The sequence below is a fragment of the Thermobia domestica genome, chromosome 3 (assembly GCF_964235325.1).
Source record: "Thermobia domestica chromosome 3, izTheDome1.hap1.1, whole genome shotgun sequence".
Classification (NCBI taxonomy): Eukaryota; Metazoa; Arthropoda; class Insecta; order Zygentoma; family Lepismatidae; genus Thermobia; species Thermobia domestica.
Genome location: NC_137456.1, coordinates 248,450,647 through 248,477,450, shown reverse-complemented (window position 1 = coordinate 248,477,450; position 26,804 = coordinate 248,450,647). Strand labels below are relative to the sequence as shown.

General features: G+C 37.2%; 1 protein-coding gene across 2 annotated transcripts in view; it reads left to right on the top strand.

The window, feature by feature from the left end:
* Positions 1-26,804, top strand: part of fat-spondin (extracellular matrix protein f-spondin) — a 204,627-nt gene that overhangs the window by 580 nt on the left and 177,243 nt on the right. The window lies entirely within an intron of this gene.

Sequence of the window (26,804 nt, the reverse complement as noted above, 5' to 3'; positions counted from 1 at the left end):
CCGTTTTTCAGAAATGTTTATGTCGTTTCTTCTCTAAATGTTACTTGCAATACAACTAGAAACATCATCGCAATTATTAGAATAAAGGGAACAGAATCAATTACTTTGAAGTTTGAGATTTTATGTTTTGCTTCTTTTTGCAATACCGAGGTTATGAAGGACGGGATATATTAATGTAGGACACTATTAGCTGTTCCTTACCACACTATTTCGCCTCAGAGAGCCGGATTATAGGATCCATCGGACGGGAGAAAATACAAGTGATCAGCATTATAGGTAGTATTAAATTAGGCAATATTATTAGTGATAAATAGAACGTAAAAGGATAATACCAGTGTTTCAGGAGCACCCGAAGAAAATTTTCTAGGATGGCATCTCCATGATTGCTATATTACGTCTGGTATTTAATATGCGTGGTTTGCTATATTATGTAGATACATTTTCGTGAGCCAGTGGGACTCGGGCGCCCATTCAATGTTTAGATGCAATTTCAGCCTATAAATTAGCCATTTTCAAACGTGCCCCGTCCCACAACGAGTGCACACTGGTATGCAGAAGAAAGTTATGGCATAGTATACAGTAACAGTACCAGTTTTAATTTCGTAGGAAGGGGAGTGATGGGACAGATAAATTATTTGAGGACAGTTATTGTTTATATACGTAAAATAATAATTTAATATTAATTGACCTATCATATAATCGAAACTGTCTGGGAGACATAGACGATGCCACCGAAGGACGTCCGTCCCCTTGCCCCCTCTAATCCCTTCACTGGCGGTGTATAGTGCACTTTTTTTTTTAAATATTCTTTATATATCTCTCAAAGCGGTAACACGGACTATTTTTCGTTAGTTGATACTCATGCAGTTGCATTTCCGTAAATAATATTTCTTTATCGTCAAATATACATATTAATTTGGCATTAGCTACGCAGGCACAAAAGTTAAAATTTAAAGGTCTGCCGTGGGATTTTAAATTACAAAGTTAATGTGTCAAAAACTGAAAAATAGATTAAAATACTGGCCTAGATCAATATAAAGAGTTGCGGAAAAGCCTTATGAAATGTTTCGTAAAAGAGTAGAAATCTTTACGATTCGATAATAATGTCCTAGAGGATAAAGGAGAATGATGGAATGAAATGGGTAAGGGAATGGTAGAACTCCGAGAAAACTCATTGGCACGATCTTCATTCCATCGTTTGGTTTCTATCTGGAACTCACATTGCCTAGAAACGCACCACCCTTTGCTGTAGAGGTGTGTTCCACCCCTGTGTTAGAGTGCTTTCCTGAAGTGTTTTATACTTAATAAAGCAAAACATATGAATTACGCACAACCAGTGGAAAGAACTATAAATATTCATAATGTGGAGAAGAATTGAAAAATAGCTGACTGAGTGAAACGGAAAACCAATGAGGAAATGGAATGAAAATGTGGTATAACTCTTTTTTAAGATCTTGGGTTTTTGAGGTATTTTTAGACTTTCAGTCAAGCAGCTACTGCATCGTCACTATTTATTCTAGGATCATGGTTTATACCTCATTCTCTTCAGAATAGAGTAGGCTTTCAAATGGTACCACCTTCATGCCCACACCGTATACCAGGAGAGGGAAAAATTTAGGAGAAGGGAAATTTTTGGGGATTTTTTGTTACACTTTGGGCCCTCTGGAACGACCCTGTGTGAACGTAGAGATCTGAAAAAAAAATCAGATAAATACTATTCGGTAGACTGTATGTGTGTACCAAATTCAAGCTTCTATCTTGAATAGTAAGGGCGGGAAAAATTATCATTAATCCCCACAATGCCCAGATTACCGCAAAAGACCCTGATCTCAGGTAAAAAATTTCCTGAGACATCCATATTCATCCTAGAATCATGGTTCGCCCATCGTTCTCTTCAGAATAGAACAGACTTTCAAACGCTAAAATTCACATGTCCCCATCGAGTATCTGAGGCAAGAAAATCGCAAAGAAAGGCATTTTTTGGTTAAAACATTCTCTTTTTAAACTTTTTGCCCCTCTGGACCCCCCTGTTTTAACGCAGAGATCTGAAAAAAACCTGATAAATACTACTCAATGGACTGAATGTTTGTGCAAAATTTTAGTCTTCTAGGTGCAAAAGTAAGCCCGCCCCCCAAAAAATATACCCAAATATTCCCGTATAAAAAAAGATCTTGGGTAAAAGTTCCCTGAGACATCCCTAATGAAAATAGCCAGAAATAATGAAAATAGGCCTAACAAAAGAAAATATAGGTTTTAAAGTTATGACATCATCACCTCCTATGTGTCGACGCAGGAACCATACGTAACGACGTGTACTACAATGCCTCTAGACTTGAAAAAAAAAACGGACGAAAAAGCTCAAATAGAAGAGTTATAACGCAAAGTATCATAAAACACCCGTATGGTACAAATTGTATTAAAGATCTTAAAAGGGATAAAGTTGATGGTATGTGATCGAACCGAGCGAAACGTAGGGTGTTGTGACGCGACGTTGCTAAGCAGACGCACTTCAGCACGAGCAGGTGAGATGATAGATGGATTGACGTGAATGGGTACAAAGAGCTGGCAACGTTTAAAGGGAGCTTTGAGCGCCGCCTACAAACCAGGGGCGTCATTTCAGTATTCTATTGAGGGGGCAAGAGCATTACCAACCTAGACTTTCACGTTTTGTACTAGTACATTAGTAGACAATCAATTAATGTAAATGTATTCCTCAAACTCTTGGGGGGGGGGGCAATTGCCTCCTCCTGCCCCCATAAATGACACCCCGCTACAAACGTCATCATCAAGTTGGTCTCACGCTTACTGCATTATTTGAAAATACGAGGAGCAGTCAGAAAGTTTCCGGAATTTAGTTGTAGTTCTTTATTACCGTCACCACAATGTAAATACACGTTTACTTAATCAGCTTCAAAGTAGGCACTTCCGGAACACCGCTGCTGCCATTACTGGAAACACCGCCAAAAGTAATATTTTGGTATATATATATTGGTATTGCAAAATATCTTGATCTAGGATATTTACACCCCCGCTCGTGTACTCGACTGTCTCTCACTAATCAACCTTTATTTCCTTGTATATCTATAAATATTTTATTATCCAAAAGACGATACTGAAATATCCCAATATTCTAACAATCCTATCACGATTCAAATCTAAAAGAGTTTAAAAATATTCACACTGTATAATTTAACGTCTTAAAATTAAGCTTAGTATTTTATCTTTCTCTGTCTCCAACAAAAGAAGCTATCGTTGTAGTTAGAAACATGCATACTTTATGTGACAAGGAAAAGTCAAGATGATCTCCTCCGTGCCTAAGTGGTTAGAGTTTTTGCTTCCGGTGAAGCAGGTCCTGGCTCGATTTCCTGGAAGCTGTTGTAGTTCGGGTCATCTTAAGACTGTGTTAGCACAACGTTCTTTGTACTCCCGATGGTGATAAAAAACCTTAAATACTAAAGAAACAAAAGAAAGCAGTCACAATAGCTATTCCTTCACCAATACGGGTATTCACAGAAGGGGGTATTCACCTTTGCACCCAGAGTGCCAACTTACGGAAGCACTAGTTTGATTGCATTCCATGTGAGTTTGTGAAGAACAACATCATGTCCATATTCTCCCACCTTGTTATTGTACCGATGCCTTCATATTGATCCACTCAGTGGCGTACACGAAATTTATCCAAGGGAGGTTCAAGCTCTTAAGTTCAGATCGTTTTTTGATTTTTGTATGTATGTGTCGTAATATGGAAATGTTTATTTTCCATACCATCTTGTTCAAATGGATGTTAAAACACGGAAATCCTCCTTTGCGTACGCCACTGGATTCACTTGAATTTATCAGCCATCCCATTTATCGTAAAGAGTATAATAATGGAATTTCATTTATTTTCTTAACATTAGTATTGGGTCAGATCCGCGAACATTGAACTAAATATTTTATATTGTTTGTAAACAAACAGTACAAAGTTCATGAAATGGCTATTGGACACACTAATCTGCTTCAGTTTATACGTTATTCTATTTCGTATACAGGAATCACTTCACCCAAGAAGACGTTAATATAACTGGATAAACTGCCCTATGCCCCAACATGTATGTTAAATACCTAAATGTGTAAAGCAAACAAATGAAGTAATTCTGTACAAATATAAATAAAATGATACAATTTATATCGTATAAGAAGTCCTGAGTAAGTTAGTGTCTAATCAATGGCCAGGTCAAACCGCTTAACCTAGAAACTTCAAATTTGAACAGTGCATAGGATTTGTGACGAAACGTACCACTAAGGAAGAATTTGTAATAATTTAAGCCGGAATAGAGGAAATAGGGTGGGCAATTATTATATATTGAAATGTCTATATGTTGGAATTTCTTAAGCTTACTGTTAGAGACAGGAAGTTTGGTTCATGGACTTCTCACTTCAAATGATTTGACACGTGTTTCAGCGTTTCTTAATATGTGGCCTAGGAAAGAAGAAAAGAATGTAGGTGAAGAAAGGGCCAAGATCACAATTGTTATAATAAAAGTCCGTAACTCGCAATCTCATCACGGCGAAATTAAAATACCGCTAATTTTACAGTTATTATTATGATATCTTGAAATAAAAGATAATCGAAAAATGAAACAAGAGCTTGCTAGACAATATTATTTTATATGAGATACCGTTATCACGACTCACTTATCTGCTTTCGATTTCCAGCCATTTAGAAAATCGGCATTTATTTTCGCGTTTCTAAATGGCTGGAAACTGAAAGCTACTAAGTGGCTCGTGATAACGGTACCGATTATCTTTTATCTATTTGAAGGTATCTCATAATTACTATAATATTAGCGGTATTTTAATTTCGCAGTGATTAGTCCCCTTAAGGTTAGAGACATCAGGTGTGATGTTTAGACTGTTGATTTGAAATAATTAAATATGCGTTTCAACGTTCTTTTATAGTTGTCCTAGAAGAAAAGAAAAGAGATCAGAAGAAAAAGGGGATGAGAGTTGTACTTATTATATGTCCATATTCAGAATCCTTTAAGGGTAAAGACATGAAATTTGATGTTTGGACGTTTCATCTAAATTATTTAGATAGGTGTTTAAGCGTTTTTAGATGTTCGACCTAGAATGGAAGAAAAAGTTCTGCGTGGACCTAAGTTTAAGGAAGAAAACAAAAGAAAAATGCAATCATATATATATATTCATGGATCAGAAGTTTTTAGCAGTCGACGACCAAGACCAACACGGTTATTTATTAGATGAACTAGCTCATAACAACTGCAACTTTACGTAACCTTAGAATTTAACAGTAAGTTGCACTTGTTACCTTGCGAACGTTCTGCATGTAGCTGCTAGAGTTAGTGAGTGTTGTGCGAAAGGAAGGAGAATTGTGTCCATGTCAGTGGTCAGAATGGAGTAAAGTGAACGAAGTGAAGTAAAGTAGCTACTTTCCCTCAACGTAACCCAATACGAAGTCAACTGTCGAAAGAACCATTCGACATTTTGCAGAAACTGGAAGTGACAAAGACTATTTGCGATCAGGAAGGCCAAAATCCTGTGCAATGAAGCAGTTTCTTTGGATTGTTACAATCTTTTGGGGAAACTGCGCAAACATCGAGAACCAGTGTTGCCGACATGATGATTTCTCAGAGTTCAATGCAAAGAATTCTACTTCGCAGTAATTTTAAACCTTATAAAGATCGTTTAATACACGAGCTGACGCCAGATAACTTTCGCACCATAATAAATTTTCCGAAGTAATGATGCAAAATATCGATGACATCAGTATTAACGTAAATGACATTGTGTTCTGTGATGAAAAGATATTTACCTTGAAAGGTCAGGTAAACTGACATAAACCGCGATTGATTATGAACATCTTACCCTATTGGAGCGATGAAAAGCTGCATTGGATGTTGGAACATCATATACCCAGTATCCACAGAAACTGAATGTTTGCGTAGAATGATAGAAAACATCATTATTGATCCCTTTTCACTGACTGCAAACTGACAGGTGAGAAGTATTTGACAATGCTTCGTAAACAGATTCGTTCTACCATCAAGTTTCTAGATATAATTTTTATTGCGTTTGACTCCAACAGGACGAAGCGCCGTCACGCTGTGGACTGAATTTTTGACATCACAGTAATACTTACATAAGAGAGAAAACCTTTCCACAGCGATGGATTGGAAGACGAGCTGTGATCGAATGGTCTGTAAAACTTCTCCGATCTGTCATACCTGGAATACCATCCATAGGGGTACACAGAGGTGCTATTCTACCGGTTCACTAGCGCTGTTGTTATACCCAGACATAACAGTAAATTTTACAGGAACAGTAAAGTTTAGTTAACTATCTTTGTTTTTAGAATTATTTTATAGTTACAGGGTTAAACATATGATCTCTCGGAACAAAGTATAAGCTTTTATGTATTAATCTCAAATGCTCAGATATGAATGAGAACTGGGTTCACATGAGTGTACTGGTGAGAGTTATTCATATTTGAAATACATGGATACTGTTATCAACAATTGTCGATCCATTGCTGTCTTTCCAACACTTTTTGACAACCATCTATCTTGAATAATTCGCTTGCAAGATATTCGCAGTACTACATAATTTCGTCACACACCCTTATATGAAGATACTGCGTTAGTCCCTACTTATCTTTTGAGGTATCCAGTAAAACATTTGCTTTTATCTACCTTGTATGTCTATCCAACTACTCTCTCTCTCTCTCTCTCTCTCTCTCTGTATATATATACAGAACCGGGTGTAAAAAAAAAATAGAATAGAATAGCACCACTGGGGGTACATTAAAGACAAGGTGTATCAAACCAAACTACACATCCTGAATGACTTACGGCATCGCATTGTGAAAGAAACAAGAAAACTTCCTTGTGGTATACTACAGTATGCACCTAGCAGTTTTTACGACCAAATGATCTATTGTCAGACAATCGTCAAAGTGCAAGTAAATGTAAGTAAATGTCATATTTTCTTGTTCATACTGCGTGTAATATGCAGTTTATAGTTACCCAATGGAATATAGTAAGTCTTTCAGATAAATCTCAGTTTTAAATGTCAAACGTAGCATACTCTCATCAAGAATTAGCGATAGGTAAAAAGTAAGTTCAGATTCTCGTTTCGAGAAAAATCCTAGTCAGTACTGATATGTCATGCATATTCTTTCCATTTAAAGAATATTGTGTGATATCCAATGTGATGAAATTCGAGTTGACTGTCACGATAACCACACATTCATTCAATGCAGTTTTTGCCCCAATACCCAATTGCAACATTTGCTTTTCTTCCGCCAGCATGTCTCGTTATTACTGGCCTGTCCCGATACTTTTGCCTACTACATACAAATGTCAAATATAACACACCTACCTTGTAAAAGAAAGGTGATAGGTAAAAAAGAAAAAAGAAAAGAAAGTAGTTTAGATTCTTGTTTGTGGGAAGATTTAAGTCTTAATTTGATGCGGCAAACATACTCCTTTCCATTTAAAAAATATTGTGTGATATCTAATATGGCGGAATCCAAAATAGCTTCAATGATGTCCACACCCTCACTTAATGCAGTTTTCACACGAATACACACACTTGCAACCTTTTCCTTTCCTCCGTCCACATGTCTCGTTATTAATTGCTTGTCCAGATACTTTTGTCCACTAGATATAACTGTCAAATGTAGCACACCCTACCTCGTAAACGAATGCAGATAGATTTTAAAGAAAAATAATTCACATTCTCATTTGTGGGAAGATTCTAGCCTAAATTAATGTGGCAAACTACCCCCCTTCCGTTTTAAAAGATTGTGATATCCAATATGGCGGAATCCAAGGTATCTGCCATGAGGTCCATACCCCATTCAATGCAGTTTTCGAATCAATACCCATCTGCAACATAGCGTCTACTTTTCCTCCGTCCACGTGTATCGTTATTGCTGGTCTGTCGTAATACTTTTGACTAACCCTGTATACAGACCCACATATATGTTCTATCAACACAAATAAATCAGATATTGTCCATAAAATATTTTTCATCTAATAAGCATTTTTATACTTCTCAGGCTTTTTTTTTTACGTGAGACCCTTGTCGAGAGATCCCTTTTATGTGGGCTGTTTTAACTCGGGCCTTTCCAACGTGACACCATCTTACAAGGCATAACCATGGGCCATAAAACTGAAAAATTATAATTCGAATTATTTACATTACGTGCTGCAGCTCTAAATTTCGCTTACTCTGAGGGAAGAACATAGACTGAAAGTATTTGAAAACAAGATCCTGAGACGAAGAGGAATGGGAATGGGGAATGGCGGAAACTTCATAGCGAGGAACTACATAATTTATACGGTTTACTAAACATTGTTAGAGGTCATCAAGTCTAGGAGGCTCAGGTGGGCAGGCCATGTAGCCAGGATGGAAGAAAGTAGGAACGCTTTCAGTCTTAATTAGAAGACTAATCGGAAAACGATCATTAGGAAGACCTAGGCGCAGATGGGAGGACAATATTAAGATGGCTTTTGAAGAGATAGGAATACAAAATAGAAACTGAATCCAGTTGCCTAAGAATAAAAGTCAGTGGCGAGCCTTTGTGAACGCAGCATTGAACCTTCGGATTTCTTAGGCCATAGAGTTAGTTGGTTAGTTTTAGCTCTAAATTTCCATTTTTCCGTACACCTTTTTGAACCATAGGGAAAAGAAAGTGGGCACTCGACCCTCCTCTACTGACTAGGGCTGCCGTGAACTTGGGCGCAATCTCCTAATCTTACCATACAAAATTTACCATTTTCCCCTCCAAATGTACAATTCTCTCCCCCTCTCCAAATTTACCATTCTTCCCGCTAAATTTACCATTCCCCTCCCCCCAAATTACTATTTTTTCATCAAATTTGGCATTCTTTCCCCCAAATTTAGCATTCTCCTCAAAATTTACTATCGTCCAGTTTAATTGTACAATTTTCAGTAAAAAATGTTATCCACCCAAACAATCTCGTAGGCGCATCTTGCTCCTGCAAACCCTCCTGTGGGTACTCCTGCTACTGGCTTAGATTTCTTATCTAACCATGTTAGGCAAGTTTACTAGAATCTGTCTTCTAGAAGAACACCTATTCTTAAACTAGCGTTTACAATTATAACATTGCTTGTGTGGGAAATACCTGTGTGTATACGGAAATACCAATAGACTGTTGGTTCAAATGCTACGGGGAGTAAGATCTATGAACAAACCGGGGCGATGATAAAAGAAGAGGATAAATAAAGCATAAGAATAGGATAAGTTGCCTGAAAAGAAGATAAGAATTCATTAATGAGTTTTTATTCGTGCAGCGATGATCCTAGAGTGAGTTACAGATGAAATGGTCGACATTGTTTTTATAAAGGTTCGAGTATGCTTTCTTGATACTATTATCCTTATCCATATCCTGAAACTCTAAACCAAGAAGAATGTAACAAGGTGGGGGCAGGAATCGCAATTATCACTTAATTAACCAAAGAAAGACCTACATGTTAATTTCCATTCATGAATTGCAATCTTATTACGCTGTGCAAGATATAAACATATCCATAACTCCAATTGTGGCTTGATGGGATTCCGTGGTCCTGTAATCCAGCTCTCACTTACGCAAAATATTATACTGAGGAATGTTCTATATTGTGAGGATTTATCTTCTCTGATGGGGCCTGTGAACCCGTCAACTGCACCGATTTCAAGCCTTTCATAGCCTCGGTGTTTAATACGGGCACAAAACACAAAAACTCAAGTTTCAATGGATTTTTCTGTTTAGATGACCACGGATGCCCGTTATGAACATGAAATATGGGAAGTACGTAGAGCATTATCAAATTCTGATTTGAAACCTTATGAAAAAGTACTTTTAAATGAACCAAAGAAGAATATAGAAGGGAATAAAGTAGAATCTTCCAAAGATGGGTAACACAAAACCTGACTTGTTTCGCTGGTCCGATTGGAAACTTTTGTTTCTGTGGCAATCAGCTTTCTTACTTCTTAACCCATAGAGTTTGTCTCTAATAATAACTTACGCCCATGTAAACCATTATGTCGATTTTATATTCATAGATGTTTACGGCATATAAGAGCGTCCAGGGATGCCCAAGTAGATCCCATTGGAGTTTGAGCTTTGTGTCCTTATGTAAAGTCCAAACGACGGCAGGGTTTCAATCCAGTGCAGTTGGCACGTTCCCGAGTTGCCAACTTCAGAGAACAAAATTATCGATTTTAATCTCTAAAATGATCATATATTACACATAATTATTGCATATTCGTTAAGCACGAGATGATTCTAGAAACAAGTATAATCCTATTGATAATAGCAATCTCTATGAATAAAAATGAATGTGACTATGTGATTGAACCACACGACCAATATCGATCAAAGTTTCCATATAGATAAGGTTCAAATCTGGGATGGTTTTTATCATTTTACTTTGGCGGTGCAACTTAGGAGACTAAGAGGACGATATATATATATATATATATATATATATATATATATATATATATATATATATATATATATATATATATATATATATATATATATATACAGGGTGTTTCAGGTAAAACGTCCAGTGCTCATAAATCCGAAACGGCTGAGAATAAACAGATGAAACAAAAACTGAGATAGGAAAATGTCATAGGGCGCATCACATGGTGTTGTTGTGGTGACCTCCAGGGCCCTCCTTCAAGGGGGCCCAGGGGCCAACTTCAAATTTTCAAACAGGAACATGTATTGAATCATACCTCATTCAATAGTACCTGAAAAACGAAACAACTTTTGTAGGAAACAATTTTCGATTTGGGCCACCGTTTTCAAAATGGCCGCAAAAAGTCCTGTATCAGTTTGAAGTTGGCACCTGGGCCCCCTTCGCGGAGTTTCCTGAGGGTCACCACAACAACACCACTTGATATGCTTTATCATCGTTTCTATCTCAGTTTTTGTTTCATCTCTCTATTCTCAGCCGTTTCTGATTTAGGCCTATAAGCACTGGACGTTTTATCTGACAAAAAGTAAAAATGTAAAAAATAGATCTTAAACTTCTTAGTCTCATCAAGAATCGTTGATTTTATTCTGACACAAATCACGATGAAAAAGTTTTTTTTTTTTTGTCTTCAACATTGTCATATTGTTCATGAATCCAGTCTTTACACGTGCTGCACTGTATACAATCTTCATCAAAAGACTATGATGTTTAGTTTTCGAACATTTTTTTTAGTTTTACTTAGAAGCATTAGTTGACTATCCAAAGTCTTTATATGATTGTATAGTATTTCCTTTTGATCACGATCAAACGTTGTACTAAATCTGCTTTTGTTATCCGAACAGCAAAGTTAGCTGTTGCCTCTTTCTCTTCCAATCTTGACACAATCTTGTAATCTACTCTTAGGAATACCATATCTAGCACTGGTTGCACATACTTGCATTTCTTTGGAAATAACTTTGTCCATGGCCAAGTTCATATTTCCTTCATCCCAATTGCTACCTATTTTCGCCATGGTTTCCTGAAATACTCAGAAATCATTTAAAACATCAAATTTACTTACCAGTGTAATGTCCGTTAACAACCGGATTTCACTTTGTCCGATACCAGCCGAACGACTTGCAACGTGTGAATGGCTATCTACCGGTTTGTAATAACACGAATGCAACTATACGCCTAAATTATAATACGAGATACACTCTAATAAATGTCGTGATGGCGTTAACATATCAATACACTTAATTTGTAATAAGTTGCAGCCACATAAATCTATCTCCGTGGACCTGATCACTTGCAAAAAATACAAAAACATCGATGCATAAGACACACCGTTCACCGGATAAATCCACTATGGCGTGGGCTTGGCTAGTTCATTGCGATCAACTCACTGTATGCTTGACAAGCGCTGCCTTAAGCGGTAGATAACGAAAACTACTTTTGTCCGATACCAAACGATTTTTCCCTACTATTTTCTGATTTTTCATTATATTTTCTTTGTTTCTGTCGATTTGAGCGCGCTTCAGTAATAGTAAAAAACGGAACATATTACTATTTTTATTATTTTAACCCAGTGAAATAGGTAATTAACGCTAGTAGGCCTTAATATATAATACACTTATCTAGTAATCAGTTTCTAACTCGCAAATTGACATTACTGACCTCACTATTTTTTAAAAAAAAATACTTGTTAACACTGCTCTGAACAACAATAATATGCTCTACCCGCTCGTAAACGTTTCCGAATTTAAGAAATGGATCCAGGGTTGCCATTTACCAACTCTAAAATTATTATTGATTTATTTTAGCGGTAAAAACTTGTCAGAAACCTCAGTGTGTGTTTTATAATTATTTAATTCACAACTACAATTTATTTGCATATTCAAAATATGAAAAAAAGAATTTTGCGCTCTAAAATAGTCGTATATTAACCTGTTATCGCAAGGGCATTATCGTATTTAGCATTAATTCTTTAATTATTTTATATCACAATAAATTATCGTATGGTTGCCAAGCCTGGTTCGTTCACAGATCATCAAGATCAATCCACACAGTACAAGCCATTTCTTGAGCTCCCTTGTGGCTAAGCGGTTAGCGTGCCCGCCTTTGGCGTGGGAGACCCGGGTTCGATTTCCGGCGGGAGCTCGTGTGGTTCGGATTCCACATTAATCAGTAGGTCCACGTCTCATATAGCCTCGCTGCTGAAAAGGACGCTAAGCTAAAATCAACTCAACAAGCCATTTCCCACCACATTATCTTGCCTCCAATTTCAGGATTACATCAACGGCCCCAGATAAAAATCAATTGCAGTTAAGAACATACTTATATAGTGCACAGTACAATAAGATTACAATTTATGAATGGGAATTAGCAAAGTGTAGATCTAGATTGTATTTTGGTTAATTAAATACAACCAATCACGAGATGTATAAACAAATGTTGCTAACTGGTATCTTCGGAACACTTCAGTTCTCTTCATTCGTTTATCTTTGATTTTCATTTATAAACTAGCTGAACCTGCGCTGTCTACTCAGCGTATCGTTCTGTTATGACCATGAATCTCCTTCCCTCTGTGCATGTCTCCCTACTCACACAAGTAAAGGATAGGAGACTCACAAAGGAAGTGAATTGCTATGTACGGAGTGGTGTTGGGGTGCAGTGAGTTTGTAGCAAATTTATAGGAGTAACACGATATCAAGTGGAAATATTTTTTACTAATAAATCCATATCCGTCCGAGTACGCCCCATTGCGACTCTTAAAGCCTTTGAAGTTGCCAGCATGCAATAGGTTTTGCCATTCAGATTTAAGCTAAGCGCCTGCAATGTCCGTCAACCCGCCATACGTAACTTCTGTACTGGATGCCTAACACCGTAGTTTCGGCCTGCAACAGTGTTAATCTTATGAGCTTAAAACGGCCCCTAAAATGTTGGATAGAAAAATAACTACACGGTTTTTGAACATTTGAATGAGAACTGGACAATCTACACGAAATTTGGAATCGACCAGTGAAAACGGCACATTTCTAGCACTTGTCATTTTCGAGATCTCATTCAGTGGCGGCGCTACAAGGCGGAGCGAGAAGGGGTGACCGCCACCCCAATAATTTCCTCGACCCCTATTTTTATATGTACAACCGGTGAATAATAATAATAATATGTACAACCGATAATAATAATATTTAAAACAAAACAAGTGTGGTTGCCTCGCCTCCCCCAATTTTTTCTTAACTCCCCTCTTGCCCCCTTACTATTACGAGCTTAGCGCCGTCACTGACCTCATTGTCGAAATGATTGCGGACAAACATATAAACCTAGCATTTTAATATATAGATTGATCACTATATTGTGAGTTACAAAATCTACAAAGAATTTTCTGCTCCTCTTTCTTGCTAAATTCTAACATGTAAAAGAGGTGCTAAAGTTAACAAATTTGGGAGCCGGGCTGCTCAGTGGTAGAGCTCTCATCTCTGGCATGGTGTCTCTGGTTCGATTCTGGCTCCCGCCAAGTGGGTTTTATGGTGGAAAAATTTCTTGTGCATGGATTTCCTTGGAGTTCTCGCGTTTTCCCCCACTTTATTCATTCCATATTTCACTCACTATCATCATTACCGTTTATCTCTGCTACAGGGCATAATCGTTGGACGAAAACTAAAACAAAAAGAGAAGCAATTTACTCCATATGAGCTTGTTTCGTCTCCCACCTACATCATCTTTCAACGCCTAATTTTTGTGGACTTGGTGGAAATACAAGTGTCATATGTATGCATAGCATTTAACATGTGGAGGCAAAGACATATATCATTTGCGATAGACGAAGTGACTGTTCTATTTCAGTCGCTTGTATACCAACATGTCTCGTTCAAATGTAAACAGTAGACTTGGCACGCTCAGTAAGAAGAATTAAATGTATCACAGAAGCTGTAAACTGGTTTGCATATTGCTTCCGAAACCTGGAAATAGAGACAGCAAACTGCTGAACAGTGTTGTCTCCCTGATACGTCAATCAATATCAAGTAGGCCAGTAAGGGGAGTTTGACTATTTTATAATCATATTATTATTATTATTATTATTATTATTATTATTATTATTATTATTATTATTATTATTATTATTATTATTATTATTTTGTTTGTGGATTCCAAAGCAGGAGTTCAGGAAGTTGGATGCGAAGGAAAGAGAGCAGTGAAGTCCGGAAATTTTACGTTCTTTTACGGAGAATGAAAAACCATCAACTAAAAACAAGGTTTTTCGTTCACAAACGAATAATATCATCAACTAAACGAGTTGAATTTGTCAAAAATAGACTTTCTTTTATTGCTCTTAAGGGTCAGTGATGTAGTATTATTGTTTTAAATCTACATGCACCAACAGATAACGATGATGATATAAAAGACAATTTTTAGGAAAAAGTAGAACGAATATTTGATGAACTCCTGCGATTTCATATGGACAGGGGCGTAAATAAGGGCCCCGCGGACCCCGCATTGCGGGAGGTCCCCAAATCGTGAAGTAGGACGTAGAGAAGAGGCCCCACTCCACGCTGTCTGCAGGAGGGCCTCCAAGCGTTTAGTTACGCCACTACATATGAAAATCCTATTAGAGGATTTCAATGCGAAGGTAGGACGAGAGGGTATTTTCAAACCGAGTATAGGGAAAGTCTGCATAAAGGTCTACAGACTCGTGAATTTTGCAACATCCAAAAACTTTATCGTGAAGAGTGCAAAATTCCCACATCGCAACGTACATAAATATACTTGGATCTCACCATATGGAAAACCGTATAATCAAATCGATCACGTTTTAGTAGATAGAAGAAGAGTGTCTAGCATAATTGATGTTCTGTTGTTCAGAGATGCTGACTGTGATACTAATTACTGCCTGGTAACATCGATAATGAGAGAGAAATTGTCGTTGAATAGAGAAAATATTCAATGTCTGAAAACGGAGAGGTTTAAATTATAGAAATTAGAGGAGAGCTAGGCGAGAGGGGAATCCCAAATTGAAGTTTGGAATAGATTTTTGGTTTTAGATGGTTCGGAGTGCATTAGTCTTGAGGATACTTGGATTGAAATTAAGGATAGTACTAAAGTTTCAACAAAAGAAAAATTGAGGCACTCAGAAATATACAGGAATAAACCATGATTCGACCACGAATGCACTACACTAGCAGAAAAGAGAAAATAGGCAAAATTGCTTTTCTTAAGTTTTACGTCCCACGGTTATGCCGGCTAGGCTAAAGGAGACGGTGATGATGAGAAATGAATGAAATGGTAGAGTGAAGTGGGAGGAAACGGGAGAATCCTGAGGAAACCCACGCACATGGTGTTTGTCCACCACAACGTTTACTTGGTGGGAGCAAGGTTTGAACCCGTGACCCCATGCACCAGAGGTGAACGCTTGGCTACAAAATCTGAACGATATAACTACACAAAATTTCGTAGACATCAGGCGGAAAACTTCCAAAACTTTTAGAAAAAGAGAAACACGATCCTTTGAGACTAAAATTAATGAACTTGAAGATAATAGTACAAACAAATGCATTCGGGATGTGTATGAGGGCATCAACGAATTTAAGAAAGGCCATCAACCTCGCGTTCATAGAATGCCGGTGGAAAAATTCTCACTGACACAGATAGCAATTTGAATAAATCAAAAGATTTCTTTGACGATTTGCTTAACATACATCCAAAAACTAACGTTCGTGGAGAAAGAGAAATACGTACAGCAGAACCGTATAATCCATAGCCTAACCGAACAGAAATAGAAATTGCTAAAAAAAAAAAAAAAAAAAAAATCCGGTTGTAGGCAAAATTCCAGCTGAGTTAACTTTAGCTGGAAGGAAGAAATTCTGGAACAAGATACACAAACTCATTCTTCATATCTGAACAAGGAGAAATTGCCACAAGAATGGAAAGAATCAGTGTTCCAATTCACAAAAAAAGGCAACAAAACTAATTGTAGTAATTATCGAGGCATTTCTCTTCTGTCAATATCCTATAAAATCATTTCTACGACTCAGTTAGGAGAACATTGTACAACTTTCGTACAGAATTTGATATACCGAAAAAAGTGGTTACATGAATCCCAAAGTAAAGTTCGAGTAGGAAAGTATTTGTCCACGAGCTTTCACGTCGAGAATAACCTGAAACACGAAGATGCGTTGTCGCCAGTAATATTCAGCTTTATTCTGGATTCCGCTATAAGAAAAATCAAAGATGGCAACCAGGGCCTAGTTCTAGAGCTGAATGGTATTCAACAGGTTATAACGTATGCTGATGATGTAAATCTGATAAGGAATGATAGAAAAACAATAGAAATAAAAGCAGAATTCTATTAAACGGTTGCAGGGACATGGGTTTAGGAGTTGCAGAGAGAACTAAATACATACATGGAAGTTCGCCGCGATTGTAACCAATTGGAGTTCCGGTCGCTGTTCGGGTTGCCATTGATTTGTGACCGTTTCAATTCGAGGTCTCTGTTTGGGTGAACATTTATTTGCAACCATTCTGAGTTTGTGGTTCGTGGTCCTACCAATAAGTATCTTCCTGATACTTGAACTTACCTGGACTGGACGATGAAGGACCTCTCCAAGAAGAATTACAAATTGTTCCCAAATCGCTCGTCGGTCTCAATGATGAGATGAGCATTAGGCACCAAGAGGTTCGGGTGTCTCGTCTCGAAAACCTCACGGACGATCAGACGGTCATCCAGACCATAACGCACACAAATATCATTCACACAAACAACGAAAACACACTAGATTAAATAACACTATACTTATTTATTAGAATACTATCATCTTAAAAAAAATAACGAAGAGGAAATAACACAACACTGAACACGGAATATGTATAATGATTTTTATCACTAAAATCACACTTTGCCTTTTTATGCAATGTAGCCCTTTATATATATATATATATATATATGAGATTATAATTCAGATTTCACTGCAAATGCTTCTCTCACACCATTGACGCACTTGGGGGATTAGCACTGGGGAAAAGTCGTTAGGACAATCTCAAGATGAATCCAGTTGCTGCGCCAAACAATCCTGAAGCGTAAAGATGAGTCTTTAGCAAATTAAAGAAAAAAGTAGAATGCTAATGTTGGAGGGCGCGTGTATAACTTTTTAAACGCACAAGGTCTGCGGACCTGGGACTTCACTAGTTGGGGCTAGCCGTAAGAAAACGTCCTTCACCGGCTAATAGCTTGTGTCCCTTAACACACAATTGTACTTGGTTCCCGACGCAACGTGCGTGGTGGCTGCGTACAACATCGGAGTCAAACTCCCTGAGCACCAAAGCTCAAGGTACGGGCTGCAGTGGCCAATTAAAGAGAGTTGGCAGTTCATTTCAAAAATCACTCAGTTAATGCACATACAAACAGAATATCGAAAAAACATTATGTTAATTTTAGTCAACTGCCTGCAATGCACTAGACACGGTGATAACTCTGGCGTGAGAAAGTACAGATAACAAGCTACGAAACAACGCAGTTAGTGCCACTTTGGTCACTGGAACATCTGGTCAGCCCGTATTTCTCTAATCTATTGCAATGTTTTATAAGCGATTAAAGAAAACACTTAATTCAGTTCCCAATAACTATAGAATATATACTGTGCATATAAGTCAGGGAGAAACACTGAAATGGTTCATCACTAACTGAAATGTGCTGACCAAAAGCAATGTTTTAAATATATATATGAAAAAGCGATGAAAGACTTCTTTGTCCAATTGTGTGGGAAAGAAGCAATTCCCACCGAAGAAAGAACTTATATGCGTCACAGAATAAAGTACAAATCGAAAATAATAATCACTGTCTTTACGAAATATACAGAGTATCCACAAAAAATCCTTCTATAACCTGGTAGCAGTTATAGGATCGTAATACCGCAAATTATGGATGCGTCAAAATATCAAATAGTGCTTTCCACAAAGTGGATAGTTTCAAATATCTAGGATCAATATTAACAAATCAAAACAATATCCAAGAAGAAATTAAATGTCGACTGAAGGCAGGGAATTCGTGTCATTATTCAGTTCAAAATCTTTTATCGTCTCGAATGCTGTCAATGAAGAACTTTTGTGAACGCGTCATTGAACCTCCGGTTCTATAGGTTAGTTAGTTAGTTATAGTTTGAATATTTAATATTTCAAGGGGAAGTGACAGGACTTTGTGACCACATTTGTAATATGTATATAAAAACGCACACACACAAGAAAAGAAAGGAAAGGAAAGGAAACATACGAAAAACTGCCTTGAAAGTAAGTTCCCAATACTTCATAACTCAGTTTGATCAGAGTACGCGAAATTTAATCCTGCTTGAATTGTTAAAACCATGTATTGGCCTATAATTTTAAGATTCTTGAAATAAGCTTGTAATGCCAATATGAAGAATATAAATATAAAACTATTTAACTTGAACTCATAAAATCCTTGATCTCTCATAATACAAGGGTCACTGCCTCGCCTTGATAACATGGCGCAATTAGACTTCTGAACTATTTTCTCTTTTCAATTCCTTATACTTTCTATAACTGTTATATTAGGTGAGATACAGTATTGTAACATTTAATTAGAATACCTGTATGGTCTATAATTATTTCTTCATTAGATACAAATAATGTTACTGTGTTAGAGTACAGTAAATAGCAAATGTGTTAGAACTATGCTCAGAAATCGAAACGGTCTAGGATAAAAGAGAGGGAGATTTAAAGAGTAACTACTAACACAGACCCTACGTTATATTAGCAAGCCCAGATTTTTCTTAGGAATACTGTTAAGAGTTTGCTTTCAAATGTGTAGACCAGTGGTTTTCAAAGTAGGGTTCGCGTCCGTGGGACTTAGGCAGGAGGTCCGCGACGCCTAAAAATTGAAAACTGTTGTAATAAAATGTAACTCACAGATATTGCGCAAGAAGTGCTTTTAAGATTAAGAAACTGCAGCTGTGAGCAATAGGAGTGAGAAACAATAACTATTCATCATTTCCAGTACTCAAGGATTTCATTCATTCTTCAGGTGAAAAACGCTCTGCTGAAATCCACAAAAGACTTGTAGAATACTTGAAAGCATTAGCTGCAAGTTTCCGAGAATATTTCCCTGTCCCACAACCTGGTATGGTTGAATTAGAAATCCTTTCACTAATGTAGAAATTCATGACATACAAGGTATGAATCTCTCTAACACAGAACAAGAACAGCTATTGGAACTATCCTGGAACTTCATGGAAAAACGCTTTCAACGAAAATAAACTTTGTAGCTTTTGTTTGCGTGTGCGCTGTCAGTTGTCTAAAACGACATTGCAACATTTGATGTCTTTCCCTACAACTTACTTATGTGAGGAGACCTTTTCTGCTATTTGCAGTATTAAAACCTTAAAGCGAAATCAAACCTAAGATAGATGGTGACAAAACTTATTTCAGATTTCAATACAATTATGGAAAAACACAAAGAATTTCATTTCTTATATTAGTGACTCCACATTTAAGAACATTGTTTATCAAGTGAATTTCTTTTCTTTCTTTCTTTCTTTCTTTCTTTCTTTCTTTCTTTCTTTCTTCCTTCCTTCCTTTCTCTTTTAAATTTCTGTCTTGAAAGTTACTGCATTTTCAGTTGAAACTGTTCACTATGAAACAATCACGTATCTGTAGAATAAATTACTTCTTGCATTATTTTTCTTGATCTTTTTTTCTTGTCAGTGGTAATTCAAATTAGTATATGTTTTAGTACCATGTGAAATTTCAGAAGCACTCAAGGGGTCGACTGAAAACGGGGTTCGCATTATCGGAAAGTTTGAGAACCACTCCTGTAGACTAGTATTTCTTATACAATGCCGGCCCTAGGCAATTTACCGCCCCGTGCAGTGGCATCATTTGTCGTCCCTTTTCTCCAGAAAGAACAAATGTTAAAAGCCACGATTTTAAGTATGCTACCCCATTATGAACAACGAATGGGGGATGTGCACTCGCACTCAGAAAAGCTTAAATACTACAAATACAATCTCATTTTATCTGTTTTTTCTTTCTTTAAATAATAATCTATTATGTTAGTGAAAGATAAAGCAAACACTCCTGCAGAGGAAAGATGGTAATCCTTTTGATAAAATTTAATATCCAACTCTAACCTCAATATAAGTTATCAGTTTGCAATTCCAGTGTAACTTGCTCATTTATTTTTATTTCATGATTTTCACAATCCTGCAGTACTTCCGCGACAATTTTTATAAAGGTAGTTGGTGAGTACTTCAAATTATATGTCCGTAACCAAACTGCCTGTACAGAAATTGTTGCGTGAGTACCTTAAGATTCTGAAACATGTACTTTTGGATAGATCACATATTAGTTCCTAAATAAAGTCTTCACTCGACTACAGTAGGTAACATAGTTTTGGAGCTATGGACTTTTAAAGTTCATTTTTTCATGTTTTCGGTAGCCTATAAGTCCGAAAGCAAGCATTTGTGCACCCAGGTTGGTCTATACTTTTCGTCTTATTTTGGTGTCTGTGACTGGGCAAAATAAAAGTAAAAATGAAATTCGACAAATTTCATGTCAGCCACTTTATAAAAAAAAATTATATGCAAACGAAAACATTACAAATAAGAATTTTCCCGGCTAAGATTTTATGTGTCAATAGGGACGAAACGTGAGCTAGTACGTTGATAAGATTTGCAAATGTTATTAATTTCTTTAACACAAATTTTATTAGTGGAACAGTCCAACTGTTATTATTTTATTTTTGGTAGTTGTCACTTAATGGTCTTCCCTTAATTCCCTTAATAGTCTTTGGCCGTTCTATAATGAAAGATTTATTATAGTTCATGTATGTTTGATCTTACCGGCCCTCTCCACATGGTCTCTCGATAAGTCTCGAATATTCTCACCAAATAGTCCATCCAACGCACCAATCACTCACATTTAGCACAACTCACTGTCAGAAAACATTCAATATGGATTCAAGTTCATGTCCAGATCCTGCCGCTGGGGCGATTATATCACTAATTAGTTTAGTTGTCTTTCTAATTATTGTCACTGGTCGTTACGTATGTTCATACACTACACTCCTCGTCTTGTTGATTAAACTAAAAAAAATGTCTTTAAAATAATGAGAATAGACGCATTCCCTTTTTGCACTGATCGTTTTGGGGTCCCCTTTCATTCTGTTCTCTCCGTTCACACTTTTTGGTTTTTAGAAACATTTACAAATTTTCAAATGCAAGCCCACCCTCGTTTCCTATTGGTTGGAAAAACTATTTAACATTTTTTTAAACTGGACAGAAAAGAGAAACAAACAGGAAACTTCGTTGGTGGCGACTTGAAACATTATCGGGTGGTCAGTGGGTGAAAAACAAGAAAGTGTAAAAAGGACAGAAAGTTAGGAAAACGAGAGGGGAGTTGGGGTGTGGACCTTTTTTTTTAACATCGTGGAGGGTGGCTGGACACAACTGGTAAGAAAGTGGTTTGGATAGGATGAGCGCCTGAAATAAAATGGCCAAACCTACGCTTAGTGAAATTAGAACAATAAATAAATACCGAATAAAGATTAATAATATGATTGATGATATGTGCACTGGCACATTGCCCCTTTTGAATTGGATGAAGTCATGTTGGTGACGAAGAGAATTCACGAAATTATGAAATAAGATGAATTAATTAGGGCATTCCATACTAAATATTAATTAATATTGATTACATACAAATAAAGACTTAAATACTTAAACAAAGACAATTCTAGTTAATGTAGATAATTTTTATGGTTAGTGAAACATTTATGATAAACTACCAAATAGAAACTAAAATACCAGCATTCTACAATACAATTATTACTGTATTATGAAACACAAGATAAGCTATTTCAACTTTAACTAATGTAAATGATGCATGGCACCAAGGAATATATTTAGTAAAATTAAATTAACTACTCTACTTTAATATTAATATTTTAAATCTACTTTCTGTGATACTTAATTCAATGCACTATCTACTTTCCTACTATACAAAGATAAGGTCTAAAATAATAATAGTTAGTATTATTAAATACACATAATGACTAATGTGTTAGTAAATACGATTATGCTACTTCATGTCTGTACACATATTGCTAATCTAATATATCGCAGAAATATAAACAAAATGGGAAGGCACTTTGCCGCTAATTAAATTGATACAGTAGCACTTAAATTAGTGTTCTCTTTTCTTTTCTTGCTTTCTTCTTCTTCTTAATCAGTGATGGGTTCTATATAATGTTTTAGGTCCTTAACATTTATTGCTGCATAATGAACACCCTCTAGTGTCTCTACATGGTAGCAATTGTCACACACCTTTTTACTTATTCGAAATGGACCCTTGAAAAGAAAAAAGAATTTTGCGATCTTCTTATTAGCAGCAGAGCTCTTTGGATGATCGCGAATGAGCACCTTTTCTCCCACAGAAAATTCAATGGATCTCGCTCCCTTTTCTAATCTCCTTCTTCTTCTGTTCGCTTCTTTCTCCAGTTTTTCTCTAACGAGAACTAATTTAGCATCGTGTGGCACTTCATCTCTTGGTTGTGTTCCCAGCAAATCATGTAATTCTGTTGTTATGGGCCTCCCATAATGAATCTCATACGGGGAAAATCCATGTGGCCCAACAGACATATTCAAACACTGGGTTACGAATGACAGTGCACTTGGCCAACCAACATGGTGGGCATGAATGTAACTTCGAAGCATTTTTACTAGACTACCTATTTGTCTTTCCGAAGGATTTGACTCCGGATGATAGATGGACGTTCTCACTGCTTTTATCCCATGTTTTTCTAGCGTGTTGGCAAATCGGGGCGATGTGAAAATCGTCGCGTTATCTGTCAGTACTATCTTGAACCTTTGTACCTGTGGGACATAATAGTGCAGAATTTTATTTAAAACGCTGTCTGTTGTAGCTCTTCTTAACGGATATGTTACAAGGAATTTAGAAAATACATCTACCATGATGAGCGCATATTCAAATGCACATTGTGCCCGGGGCAAAGGCCCTAGGAGATCCAATGCTATAATCTCTCCTCTCTCATTTGGAATTATGCTCATAGGTGGAGCGGCAAACTTCCTGTTCGGGGGTTTTGCCCGTTGACACGTCACGCACGAAGCTATAATCTTTCGTATGTCTCGATACATGCCGTTCCATGCGAATGTGCGGGACATTTCGGTGAAAATCTTTTCACTGGAAACATGTCCCCTTAACGTATGAAAATAAAGTGTGAGTTTGACCACTAGCGTTTTGGGTACACATACTCGCCAACTGCCATTAACTGGATCTGTCCTCTTAAAGAGTAGACCACCTGCAATCTTGTACTTTTGTATGATTTGTTGTTCTCTGTTAGTTACGTCCGAGTGCGACTTTTCCAATGCAATAAATATTTCTTTCACTTTTGGATCTCCGCGTTGTTCATCGATAAAAGAATTCGCATCACCCAGAATGCGATCATCTATGTCCAATGACACAGCAGCGATAATTTCAGTCGTCTCTGAGTCATCTTGACAAATAGCCTGATTTGTCTCATGGTCTAATGGGAATCTACTGAGAAAATCTGGTACTATATTTGATGATCCGGGGACATATTCTACAGTGAAAGACAAGCTCTGCAACTCAAGAAAATACCTTTCAATCCGTCTGTTGCGAAATGCACAGCGCCAAAGGTGTTTCAAGATCTTGTGGTCCGTAAGTACAATGAAATGTCGCGCCTCTAAAAATGGTCGAAATTTCCTACATGCGTACAGAACGCTAAGAAGTTCAAGTTCACTCGTACTGAACGAACGCTCTGTAGGAGACAAAGTACGTGACGCATATGCAATCACTCGGTGGTTTCCTTCTTCGTCTATTTGAAATAACTCGCTCCCAATTCCGTAACCACATGAATCGGTTGCTACGTAAAACGTCTTATCTGGCAAAGGAAAGTACAATATTACTTCATTTAAAAGACATCTTTTAATTTCCTCGAATGCAGTCTGCTGTTCGCCATTCCATTCCCAACGAACGTTCTTACTTAGTAATTTCGTTAAAGGAGCTTCTAGAGTAGCTAGGTTCTTGATATATGAACGATAGAAACCGACGAAACCGAGATATTTCCTCAATTGACGTTTTGTACGAGGTGGTGTTAAATTTTGCACTGGGGCAATTCTTTCAACGTCTAGCTTAGTTCCCTCTCCATTTAATACAAATCCGAGAAATTTTACTTCTCTCTGTCCGAAACTGCATTTCCTTAATTTTATGTGAAAGTTTGCCTCTTCCAATTTCATCAAAATGTCCTCCAGTCGCTTTAACATTGATTCCCATGTCTGTCCGCTGATTAGGACATCATCTACATACCAGGATACTCCCTCCGAGTCTGGACCCATAATTTGGTCTAAACACCTTTTGCACGCACTACTAGAATTTACCATACCATACGGGCAAGTAGTGTGCACGTACGTGCACCCCTTGTACGAGTAGCCCATATATTTCTGACTATTTTCGGAGAGTGCTATGCTGAGGAAACATTTAGAAATGTCTAGGTTACAAAAGTATTTCGACGTTTGATGTTTAAGAATTACGTCATACATGTTTTCATTATGATCGCCATCTTTAGTTATCGCTAAATTCACTCTACGAAGATCTGTACAAATTCGTACTTCTTTTGTTCCTCTTTTTCTCACTACGACAAGGGGAGAAATATATTCCGAAAACCCTCGTTTAATTACTCCTAAATTTTCTAATACTTGAATTTCTTCTTCTACTGCGTTTCGCAATTCATATGGTATGCAATTATTCTTGGCTTGGAAGGGTTGCAAATCTTTGACTTGGATTTCGTACTGAAATCCCTTCACACGCCCTGGCTGATCATTAAAGACTTTTCTGTATTTAAGTAATATGTCTAATAGCTCTCCCTTTTGCTCGTTACTAAGGTGTGATTGATTGGACACAAATTCCCGAATATCAGAATCCGAATATGTCCCTGTCTCTTCATTCCTTACTTCCTGTTGGGTAACTTGGTTACATTTCACTGTGTGGGTGGTTGAAATGTCACTAAATAGCGTATCTGCTTGGATGAAGTTTACGAATTCAACATTACAAATATCCTTTTGTCCACAAAAAGGGATTTCATGCACAATGTTATCTATTTCAAATGAAAATAATTTTCGCAAGAAATCAAAACGTCCTTTATATTCGTAAAACAAATCAACTCCTGCAATAATTGGAAAAGACAGGCCTGCTACTACAAGAAACGGATGGACAATGCTTGTTTTCTGAAAACATAGTTCTAACAATATTTGTTCTTTCACTCTCACGCCTTTATCCCTAGTTGCCGTCTTAATAACTGTATTAGTCACTGGGATGACGTCAATATTTATGCCCGCTCCCAACATTTCATTGAAATATTCTTTCGACACGAGAGACGACGTACAACCTGTATCCAACAGCATTTTGACACCTTGACCACATATTTGTACCTCTATTTCAGGTAAAATCTTTATTGGTGGTCGTAACAGTGTTTCATTTTCACAAATTACGTCATCAAACATCGACGTTAAATTTTCTCGGACCTCGAGGTTATGACTTTCATTCATTTCAGTTCTAATGGGATAAAGTGTATTTTGTTTTAAAGAACAATCGTTTAAGCTATTTTCTACGGACAAGCTTCCTTTTCTTTTTATTTCATTGACCTGCTTTCTGGGGGTAGAAATCCCTTTCGTGAAAACTTGCTGGTCACTTTGCTCACAGGAAGAGCTCTTCTGACCACCCTCGGGGGCTTTGCCGCTCTGATTGTTTACCACTGACCTGCCGTGTAGGGGAAGATTGGAAGAAGAACTAGCCTTTTCTTTCTGTAAATTTTCCCTCACCGTCCCCTCTAATGAAGAGGCGGTGGTCGTTGCGCGTTTCCCTGATATGAAACATTCGCTCCAGTTGCAGTATTTATACTTCGGTTTTCGCTTATTTGACTATTGTCATTCCTCTGAAATCTAGGAGCGTTGTGATCGTTCCGCGGATAGTTATGATTGTTTGGTGGATTTCGTTGTCTTCTGTTAGAATTATTGCCGTGTTGAGATTCCGATGTTGCGTTAGCGTAATGTTGTTGGCGTGGTTCCCGGCGTTCATCTCGGCGGGGTGGACGGGCTGTGCACCTCTCTTGTCGGTCTTCTTCAATTTGCCCCAAGTTTCTAACGAGTTCTAATAACTCCGATAAAGTTTTTAGACTAGCTGCAGCTAATGTCCTTTGTATGGGAATATTGTATTGCTTGCTAATGACCTTTACTAACTCATGCTGTGGTAATGGAGGGCGGAGCAACGAATTTAAATGC